At 40.2% G+C, this 11,329-nt stretch overlaps 1 long non-coding RNA gene across 1 annotated transcript; it reads right to left on the bottom strand.

Annotated features, from left to right (window-relative positions):
* Positions 1-1,600: 1,600 nt before the first annotated feature.
* Positions 1,601-7,307, bottom strand: LOC116789191. Its single transcript, XR_004357935.1, has 3 exons — positions 7,284-7,307; positions 3,510-3,603; positions 1,601-1,710 (listed from the first exon to the last, which is right to left on the bottom strand). It is a non-coding gene; the product is annotated as an uncharacterized LOC116789191 (long non-coding RNA).
* Positions 7,308-11,329: the final 4,022 nt, after the last annotated feature.

Raw genomic sequence — 11,329 nt, 5'->3', positions numbered from 1 at the left:
TCTTTTGGTCAGTCGCATTACTCAACTTCCCAGTACCCATGCATTAATAATCCCAGAACTGTACTCAACATACTTTGTTCTTAAACTCCCAACACTAAGCTGAGGATGTTTGTGTTGCTATTTGCCACTCAACAGACAGACTTTTCATTTCCTACTTATCAAAATATGAACTCGAGGACTATGTATTCTACCGAGTTGGGCTGCCTGAGACACACATTTCAATGTGAACAACTTAAATGACCCTAGGGCAAGCCTACTTGACAGGGCCTCCCTTTCTTCTCCCAAGCAGCACAGAACTGGACAAACTGACAACATCCAACACCATCTGAAACATCTGGTTTTGCAGAGCCATTCAGATGGCAATGGAAGGTCTCAGTCTTTACAGAATTATCTTCAGAAAGCAGTAAGGGTCACAGTGAATCTTGCCTCCACTATAATACAGCACCACCTAATAATCTGAGGGAAGGGAAACTTCCTAGCATTTTGCATTAATAAACGCCATTGTAACATAAGAGACTCGGTTATTTAGTTAACAAGGTTAAAGCATTTAATACCATAACTGCATGTCCATCAACTAATACCTTTATTCTGAAAGCTCACTATAAATAACAATTAGGGCTCCGCTTCTCTAGTGAACTGTTGAAAAAGCAAGCGGCTAATTCAAATTCTGTTAGTATGTAACTATAGTTGCCTCTTTATTTAAAAAAAAAATAAAATTAAATTTGGAATCATGGCTACATCTCCCTCTGTCTTTACATACACCAGCTTCAACAGCTCCTTTGGGGAAGATTCATGGAAGCGGTCATAGGTTTTGCAATTTTCACCTTGTTTTCTAGTTCAGAGAGTAATCGAATCCAGTCACTGCTGCCATATCTATCTGGCAACTATCTGCTGGCCTCTGTGAAACGAGTTGGAAGTTTGATTTCCGTTTTCAGCAGGCCTGTTCGTGTGATACACATGAACTGCTGCAACTGGCAAATTGGAGGCAATTTCAGCAGAGACTCCTAGGCTTAAACTTCTTTCACCTCCAGAGAGGTGTCCTCGTTAACAGATCTGAGAAATGACAAGACCAGATTGGAGAGTTTGGGTTCCTGTTGTCATAGGACACTTTAAAGCAGGTTTTATCTTTTGAGTCAATCAAACCAGCACCCACATGAAATTACTAACAAAAATACCCAAGTAATTATGAAACAAAGTGTTGATGCAAAACAAGCTTTATCACTCCTTAAAACTGCTTTCTATCTCTACCACATTTTAATTGGAATATACCAGTATTTTATTTCTTTTTGACACCTCCACATTTCCTGTGACAGAAATGTTCACTAGTCTTCATTCTAGTTGCACATATTTAGCTCCCCATGACAGAAGCTGGTGCAAGATCGTCAGCCACTGACAGATCATTTGTGGCATTCAAGTCCATGAATTCTGGCACACAAGGCATTTCAGAACCAAACCACAAGGTACCAGGTGAGTAGCAGCTGATGTATGATGAGGCTAAGATTAAAAACTTTATTTTTTATACAAAACAATAATAAATCCAAGCAGATAACGAACTAGGTGTGTCTTCTCATTTTCCACCTTTTCTTCTTTTCTCAATATAGTCTATCCACAGTTCCATGTTAAGCCACTCCATATTCTGCAAAAACTATGATGTTTCCATCTTGTATCCATGTTTTTCTAATTCAGCTCTGTATAGAAGAGATAGATATACTGAAACATACAGATACAATCCTGTTAAATGATTTTAAAAATTGCATGTACCATATAATATACAATCATTTTAGAATATCAACGCCATACTGCTTTTTGATTCACACCAGTAACCTTGACCTTACTTACTCTGTAGTTCTTGAACTTCAGCTTTATATCTTAGATCACTAGAAGTGACTTCTCAGTGAAAAATTCAAATATTTGTTTTAATCATAGTTATTGCCCTCTGACCCAAAGCAGCACCCATGAGCCTGCAACAACTCCAAACACACTAGAAAAACCAAAGTATTATCTTATACAGTTATTCTCAAGATTTCCTTAAACCAAAAAATTCTGAATCATTTAAATGCATGTGCTTCTAAGACAATTTTAAGCCTTTTCTTAGTTTTAAAAATAGTGCACTCTGGTAGTTTTATTTATGTTTTGGTGAAATACACCTTGCAGCGAACAATTCTGAGGGAAAGGATTGTTTTGTTGCCCTTAGTTGCCAGGGTAGCAAGTCAGCAACTATAATTGTTATTGCTCCTGGCCTGTCCCCACTTCGCTCCTCACCTGTCTCCAAACACAGAGAGATGCACCCCGTTTCATCTCCTCATCTTAGCATATGTGTCTCTACATACAGAACTCCAAATCACCAAAAATATTTCAGGTTAGTTTACATAATTAGTAGTGGAATTTTAAAAATGGAAGACTGCAGTATTTGCTTTCTAGAGATGAAATAAAACCATGCTGCAACCAAGCAACATTGCAAAACAGTATACAGTCACCAATACTACAGGGCTACAATTAAGGCCAGTTAGGGAAGGTTTGTCTAGATCAATTATGTTTATCAAGAATTATTATACCTCTTGAAAGTCTGTTTCACTACCTATCAACCTGTTTTCCAGTATTACAGCTTTATGCCTTTCAACCTCATAAGAAAAAACTATACCAAAGATCTTTTATGTAGAAGATACAAAAATAATTGCTTTTGCTGGAGTACAACAAGGGAGATCAACCTAGGAACTGTTTAAGCAGGCTGTATTACAGACAGTTTGCTCCTCATGCAACATACTGAGGGATTAATTATAAAATCTGGCTTTGTTCTGATGCTTGAAACAATTTAAGTTATAATTATGCATCAGTAAAGGATTACTGAAATAAGTGACAAAGAAGATTAAGCAACTGGTTTAGAGGTACCCAAATTGCTATCACTTTTTTTAAAGCATATAATTAACAATTACTTTGCTGTTGTTGCTCATAAACAGCATGCTCATCACACAGAAGAGAACCTTAACATTATTACAGATCACTGATCTCTAGAAAATTTGTCCATTTGGACAAAGAACAGCAGTCCTATTTGAAAGTACAAACAAAAAACTTTGCACACCACATAGCACGGAAGAGATAATCTTGGATGCCTTGCCATTAATCCTTGCAGCACAATTCAGAACTTTCACATATATGCAGGAAAGTCATTAGAAAAGGGATCTAATGGTAAATTAAGAAAGTGTGAACTGTGTTGCAGCTTGCAGAGATCTTTGCACTGTTTGTCCCCCCCGTATCATAAGGCATATTTCAGGGATCACTAGAATTATTAAAAGATGATATCCTGATCAGTACGTCAGAGTGCTGTAATCTCTAAGTCTGGTTCTGAAAGGTTTTAAATAGAAAAGCAGAAAGTAGAGCTTTCATTTATTTCCACTTCAGATCTCTATTTTTTTAAATTAAGCAGATTTCAAACTTTGAAATAGTAACTAATCAGTGCCATTTTAAACATTTCACCCACATTCTAGAACAGTAAGTTAAAATAAAATTACCTTAACTGATTGGAAAAATCATCTTCTACATTGTCATCATCCCAATTGTCTTCCCAGACATGTGCATCTTCATCTTCATCTAAACCAGTCCAATCTAAAGACAGAAAAAGAGGTCTAAATATTGTATGCTGCATAGTTTTGGTACCATGTGTTACTGACAGATTAGCTCAGCCTCTGGATAAGGCAGCCTTCTGTTAAGTTTAACAGAGAAGTCTGGATCACATTCAAGTGTTTATGAGACAGAAAGATCTAAAACATGCCTCACAATTTCTTGAATTACAATAAAAGTGAAACCCGGTTAAAAAAAATCATTACACACTTCACATCATGGTTTCCAAGATTACACATTCATAAAAGACATTTTGAACAATGGACATACAAATGGATAAACAAATGGACAAACTGTAACACTATTGTAAAAAGAAAGCAACACCGAGTACTTGACTCCTAAAAGCTCAACAAAAGGTGTGAGATTCCACTTTGTACTGATATGTTTTTTTTCAGAATAAAAAAGTAAATATGTATCAGATGCTTTTGCGAAAACACATGCACAGGTCCTCCATTCACTCAGATCAGATGCAGTCAGTCTATGGATAAATGCCAAAAACTTCTCCATGATGCAGAAGTAAAGGCAAATTGAAACAGGCATCTGCAAACAGCAGTTGATACCCGTAACCAGCTATTTCTGGGTTCCCAAGACAGCAGAAGCTGTTTCCTTAGAGAGGCAAGGCACTAAATGCCCATTTGCTAACCTTATTTCTACTTGTCCTATAAAAAAGTAATCTGGCACATCATTCTTGACAAATTACTCATTGCCCACTTAATGCATCATTATTAAAAAAAATTATGATCAAACTAAATAGTTTAGAAAAATGATGAAAATTAAAAGCTCGGAATCACCATGAAAACACAAGTGGGCTTAATTCAATTTCTTTGAGTTTCTCAGTTTTCCCCTACCGAAGGACACCAAGTTTTTCAAATACTACCAAAACAAAAGAAGCCCCTAATTCTGTCACTTGTCTTTCTCAAAGTCTGGTAGTGTATTTAAAGAGTTCTTCCCCTTACAGTTCAGTGAGCCATCTACTGCCCTTCTACAGAACACTCTGAGGACTAAGGCCTGAAGTAACATTAAACACTGATGGAGGTATGGGGGAGGGGAAGCTAGTGAGGTAAAACATTAAAAACTAATTCCCTGTGATCAGTTAACTTTCTAAGAAAAAAGCCTGGTCTTTGTATATTCACCTCCTTTTTTTAACACTGACAGGCAACAAAATTAATATTTGTCATTCACCAGGACACAAAAATCCATTTGTAACTGACTGAAGACACATGTATAAAAGGCATTACAATCAAACTTTCCTACTCATATAAATTATATAATGGGAAAAGATGAAGGACCATAAAAATCCTGCTATAAGAGCAAAAGAAAAAAAAACATGGGAAGAAAAGGTGAAGGGAAAATGCAGATTAAAAAAAACCACATTATTTGAATTTAGTTGTGTTGCTAATTGCTCAAAGAGAAGGACTTATAATTTAGAACTGCCTGCAATAAGCTTTGCCTATTTATATACAATTGATTTTTTTTGTTAAAATAAAAAAGCTTTACCAATTATTTAGCTGGATTTCAAAGATACAAAAAAAGAAAGTTCAAACCAGTTTAAAATTACGAAGTCATACTTTGCTATCTGCAAACATACAAGTAACTCAGACAGAACCACAAACTTAAAAAAAAAAAATCTGCTCATAACTTGTATCCAACACAACAAACAGCAGCTTCAATCATAAAAGATCAGTTGGGCAGACTGTGAAAACACGCTCCAAATCACACTGAGTGATGAAGAGTCAGAAAGGCCCATGTGATCTTCCACACTGAAGGGGTGGAAAATAAAGCCTGAATTACATTCTCATCACTGTGGCTACAAGATTCTACAGCACCTGTATGTTGATACTATACTCCAAAATTGCACAATACAGTTATCACTCCCAGCTACATTATATGCCTGTGACTGAGTAAAAGTAAAAAATAATGGAGCATTATTGGGGATTGAAAGTATTAAGAGCATTTGAAAGCCCACTATCCTTAAGTATTGCTAATACACATCAAAATTATAATTTTGTCATGGCTGGACTCCTTAATAAAGTATTTTACTATGCTGATCACTGATTGTCCTATTTTTGCACTTGGGAAACAAAAAACAATTTTTAGAATTTAGGGGGTTTTTTTTAATCCCCTCCTGTATTACTTTATACATTACATTTTATACTCTGAAATGCACTGTACAAAAAATTCTTAAGTGATTGATTCCCATACACTTTAATCTACCATGCTAATGCTATACTTCGTAGTGTCCTATAAAAATTGTATATGTCTGCTTTCGATACATAAACTTGATTTGATAAATTGCTTTAAGAAAAATTTTAAGTTGGAATAAACCCCAGAAGCCAGTATTTTCATCCCTTAACACAGCTTTGCGTTATCTAATTTCCTTTGGTTAAAACCTAGGTAATAAAACACAAAGTTTTTTCTGTTGCATTGAAAGTGGTGTTTTAACTTGAAGGAACAACAGTGTGGGATGGGTTTGAGCACACAGTTATCACAGCACTTTCCTAAGCACTGCAGGTAACAGTCAAACTGGTCTGAACACTCTTTATAACACCTCAAAACTATGACCTCACTTGAAGATTCAAATGGGCCTCTCTGAGGTTCTTATTTTCTGCAAGAGGGAACAGCAAGAAGCCTTGCTGGTGATCACTCCTATTAAAATCTCTGTTCCACTCAGAAAGCCTGCACAGTACTTTGTTTTAGCAGCACAGCTAAACACTTTTTTCCTGTTTAGGAAATACATATGAAAAAGAGGACATAGTCTTCTAAGTTTACTTCAGCTATTATTTCACTCATGTTATTAACTTCTTCTGTCAACAAGTGGAGAAATACAATTTTTACCAGTACTGAAGATTCAGGATATCTAAGGTCACGGAAAAACCACATGTAATGAAGACATTACAGAAAATGGCCCCTAACTTTTCATCCATCATGCTATATATAAAATTTCTCGTTATCCACAGCTTGAGACAATTTCTAGAATTAAGGACATAGAAAACAAACCTAGGGATGTTTCCCAGATTATCTCTGTAAAGGGACAGTGAGTTGTTTTACTGAATTCAACTTCCCCATTCAGTATGTTTGTACCTACGACAAGCAAACCAACACATAAATATCTGTGCTTCAAAAGGTAAAGTGATTCAGAGTAACTACGGAGCACATCATTTCCTTTTCACATTCGTTTGCACCTCACACTCAGTTTCCAGCCCTCATCCCTCGTCTTCCCTGGGGATTCTCATCTTCAGTGCCGAGAGGAGGGAAGTTTCTCCCGCACTTGTTCGCAGCTCCCTCGCACAATGACACAGCACTTCCAGGGCGATGTGTCCAGCGCCGTGACACCGCACAGAGTCGGGCACGGGCACCACGACCGCGCTCGATCCCGGCCCTGGTGTGGCTGTAGCCCCTGCCCGGGGCGGGGGCTGGGCAGGGACCCGCGGGGAAGCCTCTCCCGTGTGGCTGAAGCGGGGCGGCAGCCCAGGACAGCAGCCCAGGACAGCGTGGCGGTGCCCCGCGGGCCGGCACAGGGCACAGAGCATCCCGGGCACAGCGCCCCGGGCCCGCCGCGTCCTGCCCGCCTCGGCCGGCCCAGGCCGCGGCCTGCGGGCGGCACCACAGACGCCGCCTGCCGTCCCGCCACGTCCCGGCCCGCCCCGCCCCGTCCCGTCCGGCACCTTCGGCCGGGAACTCCTCAAACTCGTCGTCCTCCTCCAGGAGCCCCAGGTCCACCGGCTGCTTCTTCTCCGACATGCTGGGCCCGCTGCGCTCCCGCCGCCCCGAGCCTGATGGGATCCCGCGGCCGCGCCTGCGCCGTTGCGCGGCCCCGGCCCGCGCCTGCGCCCTGGCGGCCCCGAGCCTGGCGGCGCCCGCTCCACCCCGCCCCTCACGGTCCGCGCGCGGTCCGGGCTGGGTTGGGATGCACCGCTGTATTTTCGATGGGTGCGGAGAGCAAATCCTTCCACTGCAACGTCAGACCAAACTCCCCGGGCCGCTGCCTAGCGCGCCCGTTCTCTTGATGTTCTTTCAGTGTTGATTTGTGTTCAGGCAAAACCCATTGCTTTAAAATAACGGTTTTAGAAATAAAAGCTGTAAATCCATTGCTTTAAATCCAATACCACAGGTTTTGGAAGCCTGGAATTTTATTACCTTACCTAGCCTTTTTAGCAGATGAATGCATGGATTCAGACCTCACTTCGCCAAACCATTTAACTGTCAGCTAGGAAGGTCCCCAAGGGCATAGGTACCTGCCATGCTGTGTTTCTCTCATAAGGTAAGCCCATCCCATGTTGCCTGAAGGAGCTGATCTGCAAACCATTCTCCAAGCCAGCCTACTAGACCTTGCAGGAAGAAGTTCCCGGTGGGCAAGGCGACAGGCTTGCCTTCAGATTTCCACTGTGTGCAAGTTGGATTTGACCCGGTGTCAATGCTGAATGCCACAGCCGCAAAACTGTTTGCTGCTTATTTGGAGATCAGTCTTTTTCTCTCTTCCAAAGTATATTCAGGTATTTTCATTCATGGTAGAGCAGATTTGGCAAGTAAATAACTCAATCTGCAACACCAAATAGCATACCAAGGAGAAACTCTCCTGGCAGCTGGTGGAGGGGGGTTACATACCATATCCCAGATGTATGCTTTGAATAACCAGATTGTACAGTAAACAAATAGAAAGAATTTATTCTCCTGCAGATAGCTGGTAATTGTTAGAAAACACTGTTTTTAGTGCCTGTCTTGGGGCTGTGATTTCTTAGCAGAGGCACAGTATTAAATCATATTTTCTTAATTTTTCTTACTGGCCTTCTTAGGTAGCTTCCTACTCCGTCTGTAGGCTTTGTATATCCCACACTCCACTGCCCTCAAGAAGCACATAAGGAACTTACATTTCTCCACCAAGAAAAGATATCTTTGAATTCCATGAAGCATCACAGTATGTAAAAATGTAGTGATGCAGTTTATAATACTCAAGACTTTTGATGGACCCATCCCCATGGAATAGTCTTAATTCTTTAGAGAAAAGAGCATAAGGATTCAGCTGTCCAGAGTAGATTTTCCAGTGTGGAAAGATACTTGACAGTTTAGAGGAGAGTGTCCAAGCACCAAGTATGATCAGAGTTTGATAGTTTCTGGATGGACCATAGAGAATAAGAGTTGCCTTTCATCATCTACCCCACAGTGGGGGAAGGCCATGGATACCGGTAAAGAACATACTGACACTGATTTTTGTTTTATCCTTCCCCTGTGGCAGTCTCAAGACTCGTGGCAACCTTTACAGTCACCAAGCCTGTATCTCACATGGACAGAGAACACACAGAGCAAAGATCAGTTTTGATCAAATTAGGGAAGGCGTTTCCTACATTCTCAAAACAGATCTGCTTTCTTGGGGCTGCAGCCCCTGCACAGCACATCAGCTACATGCTGAATAGGTTGGTTTCCCAGGACTAAAAAACTGACCCTGTGGGTGTTTCAACAGCAAGATTGACATACCTGTTCCATGGAAATTAAGGGAAAAAAATTCCTATAATTTCAGTGGTTTGGGATACGACTCTCTCTATTAAACCTTAACTTCGATATACCTTTAACTGGTAGCATGTTTGAAATAATTGAACAAGACAATCCTGAGTAACTCATCAGTACCTCTATTAGTCTTTCCAGAGCTACACAGCAGCTATTTACTCAATATGATTTGTTTTAATTTTTCTATTCAGCATGTTTTATGCATTAGTATCAGAAAAGCCTGTCTTTCTCTTGGCAAATGTTACTGCAAGTTGTCTAGCAGGAAGGTGGATTATGTAGATTTATTTATTCAGAGTGTAATTTGCATAAATGAAAAATGGAAATAGAGTATCTTTTTTTCTGTATTAGAACCCTTTTTTCTCCTTCAAGGTGAAACAAAAAATGTTTGTTGAAACAAAAAATGTAGTATACTGGTTCAGATTTCCGGATTTTTTTTGTGGGGGACTATCAGTCATTTTGATGCCTGAGGCCATTTTCTTCGACTTGGATGTTTTAATGTCTGAAAGCATATTCTGAAGATAAGATTAAGAAGAGGAGATAGAACAGATTGGAAATTAATTTGCTTATAAGCAATTAAAGGTGTCCTGTTGAAAAAAATCTTAGAGCCATGGTAAGGATTTTAGATACATTGGGTAAACAGTTGGTTTGGAGGTCTGCATGGTTCCAGGTTACCAATACAATACCTATTGAGAGAAACCCTATGCTGCAAAGAAAATTGTCACTGTATGTATTTGATCCAGCTGGCCTCATCAATATCATGTGAAGTCCATGTGCACAGACGTACATCTATTGACCCATCAGCTCAGACACATCTGTCTCAGACCAGTGGTGCCTACAAAGCTTATCTGGATGGGAGAGGGACTGTCTTATGGTCCAGGCTATTAGATATGCAGGAATGCACCTAATTCCTAAAAAAAAAAAAAACAAACCACAAAACCAGGAAAGGTTTTTACTGTTGTTACCTTTCAGATTGTGTGAATTACTGTGCAGTGCAGAATATCTGCCCTGTGTTATGCAGCATATTGGGCAGGCCAAGCACTGATTAATGCATCCTGGGGATCCTTTCAGAGATAGTGTTCTGTGTCTCAGGATAGTGCTGCATTTCATGCTCAAGTTTTTTGGATTAAATTAAAATAAGAAAGCATATCCTACATTCAGTTCCTAACCTGGAGGTTAGGAACAGATTGCCCTGCTTCTTTCAATAGCTCTGTGCCGCTCTGGACCCATGGCATTATTCCCGAGGTCAGTGCCTTTGGTTTGCCACTATTTATTTATTCATGTCTGCAGAGGTCCTCTTGTTCTCTCCAGCTGCTCCATCATTCACCAGCATCTCCTGGTAGCCCACCCTGCTCCCACAGCCCATCCCTTCTCACAGTTGACCCTCATGGAGGTCAGAATGCGATTAGGTGGCTGGAGATCATAAGGAATATTAATCACAAGGAACACTTAGATGTTGCTTTACAGACTTCCTTATGTGAAATACACTGTGGCAAGCTATCGGGTTACCGGTGGCTGAAATAGAAACAGTTCTCTCTTTACCCTTGACAGTCAAGAGAAAGTTTGATTTATTTTCTCATTTTCACTTGATCTAAAGGCAGCTGGGCAGTATTGCTACAGAGCTCTAGCTGTGTGTCCCTGTAATAGGGGCAATGTGTTTGTTCACTTCTGCTCTCTTCCTCTGTCTGATTGTTCTATTGTCTTTCTGTTTTCTCTCCACATTTGGGCTGACAAAATGACTCCTTGGGTTTAGCCCTCTAGCCAAAACTTAACGGGCTCCTAATCAAGAACTAACACCACCAGCAGGCTATTTCCTGCCTTTGTTTACCATTCTTGGTATCATCTTTCTTCTCCTCTCAGTCCATCATAGCAAATTTTCAGCATTATTTTCCTTTGACTCTTCCTCTGGATAGGATGCAGGAAGTTTCCTAGATATTGTTTCTCTTTCATTTTCTGACCACTTGATCTCTGGCCTCCCAGCTCTACATCCTGGAAGAGTACCAAATGCACTCAGAACCAGATTTTACAGAGCCAAGTAATCCTGGAATAACTAAATATTCCATGTAGCTGTATCAGCAGAATGTTTATTGCTGAACCTCAGTGCAAATTGTATAGATGTTTTGAACATGTAAGATAATCACAATGTAATTCATCATTAGGTACCGTTCACCATGACTTGCATTTCCATGCAAGTATCAGGACTGTCAGGGTA

The sequence above is a fragment of the Chiroxiphia lanceolata genome, chromosome 1 (assembly GCF_009829145.1).
Source record: "Chiroxiphia lanceolata isolate bChiLan1 chromosome 1, bChiLan1.pri, whole genome shotgun sequence".
NCBI lineage: Eukaryota > Metazoa > Chordata > Aves > Passeriformes > Pipridae > Chiroxiphia > Chiroxiphia lanceolata.
The sequence above is the reverse complement of the archived record's forward strand: the minus strand, read 5'-3'. Positions and strand labels throughout refer to the sequence as shown.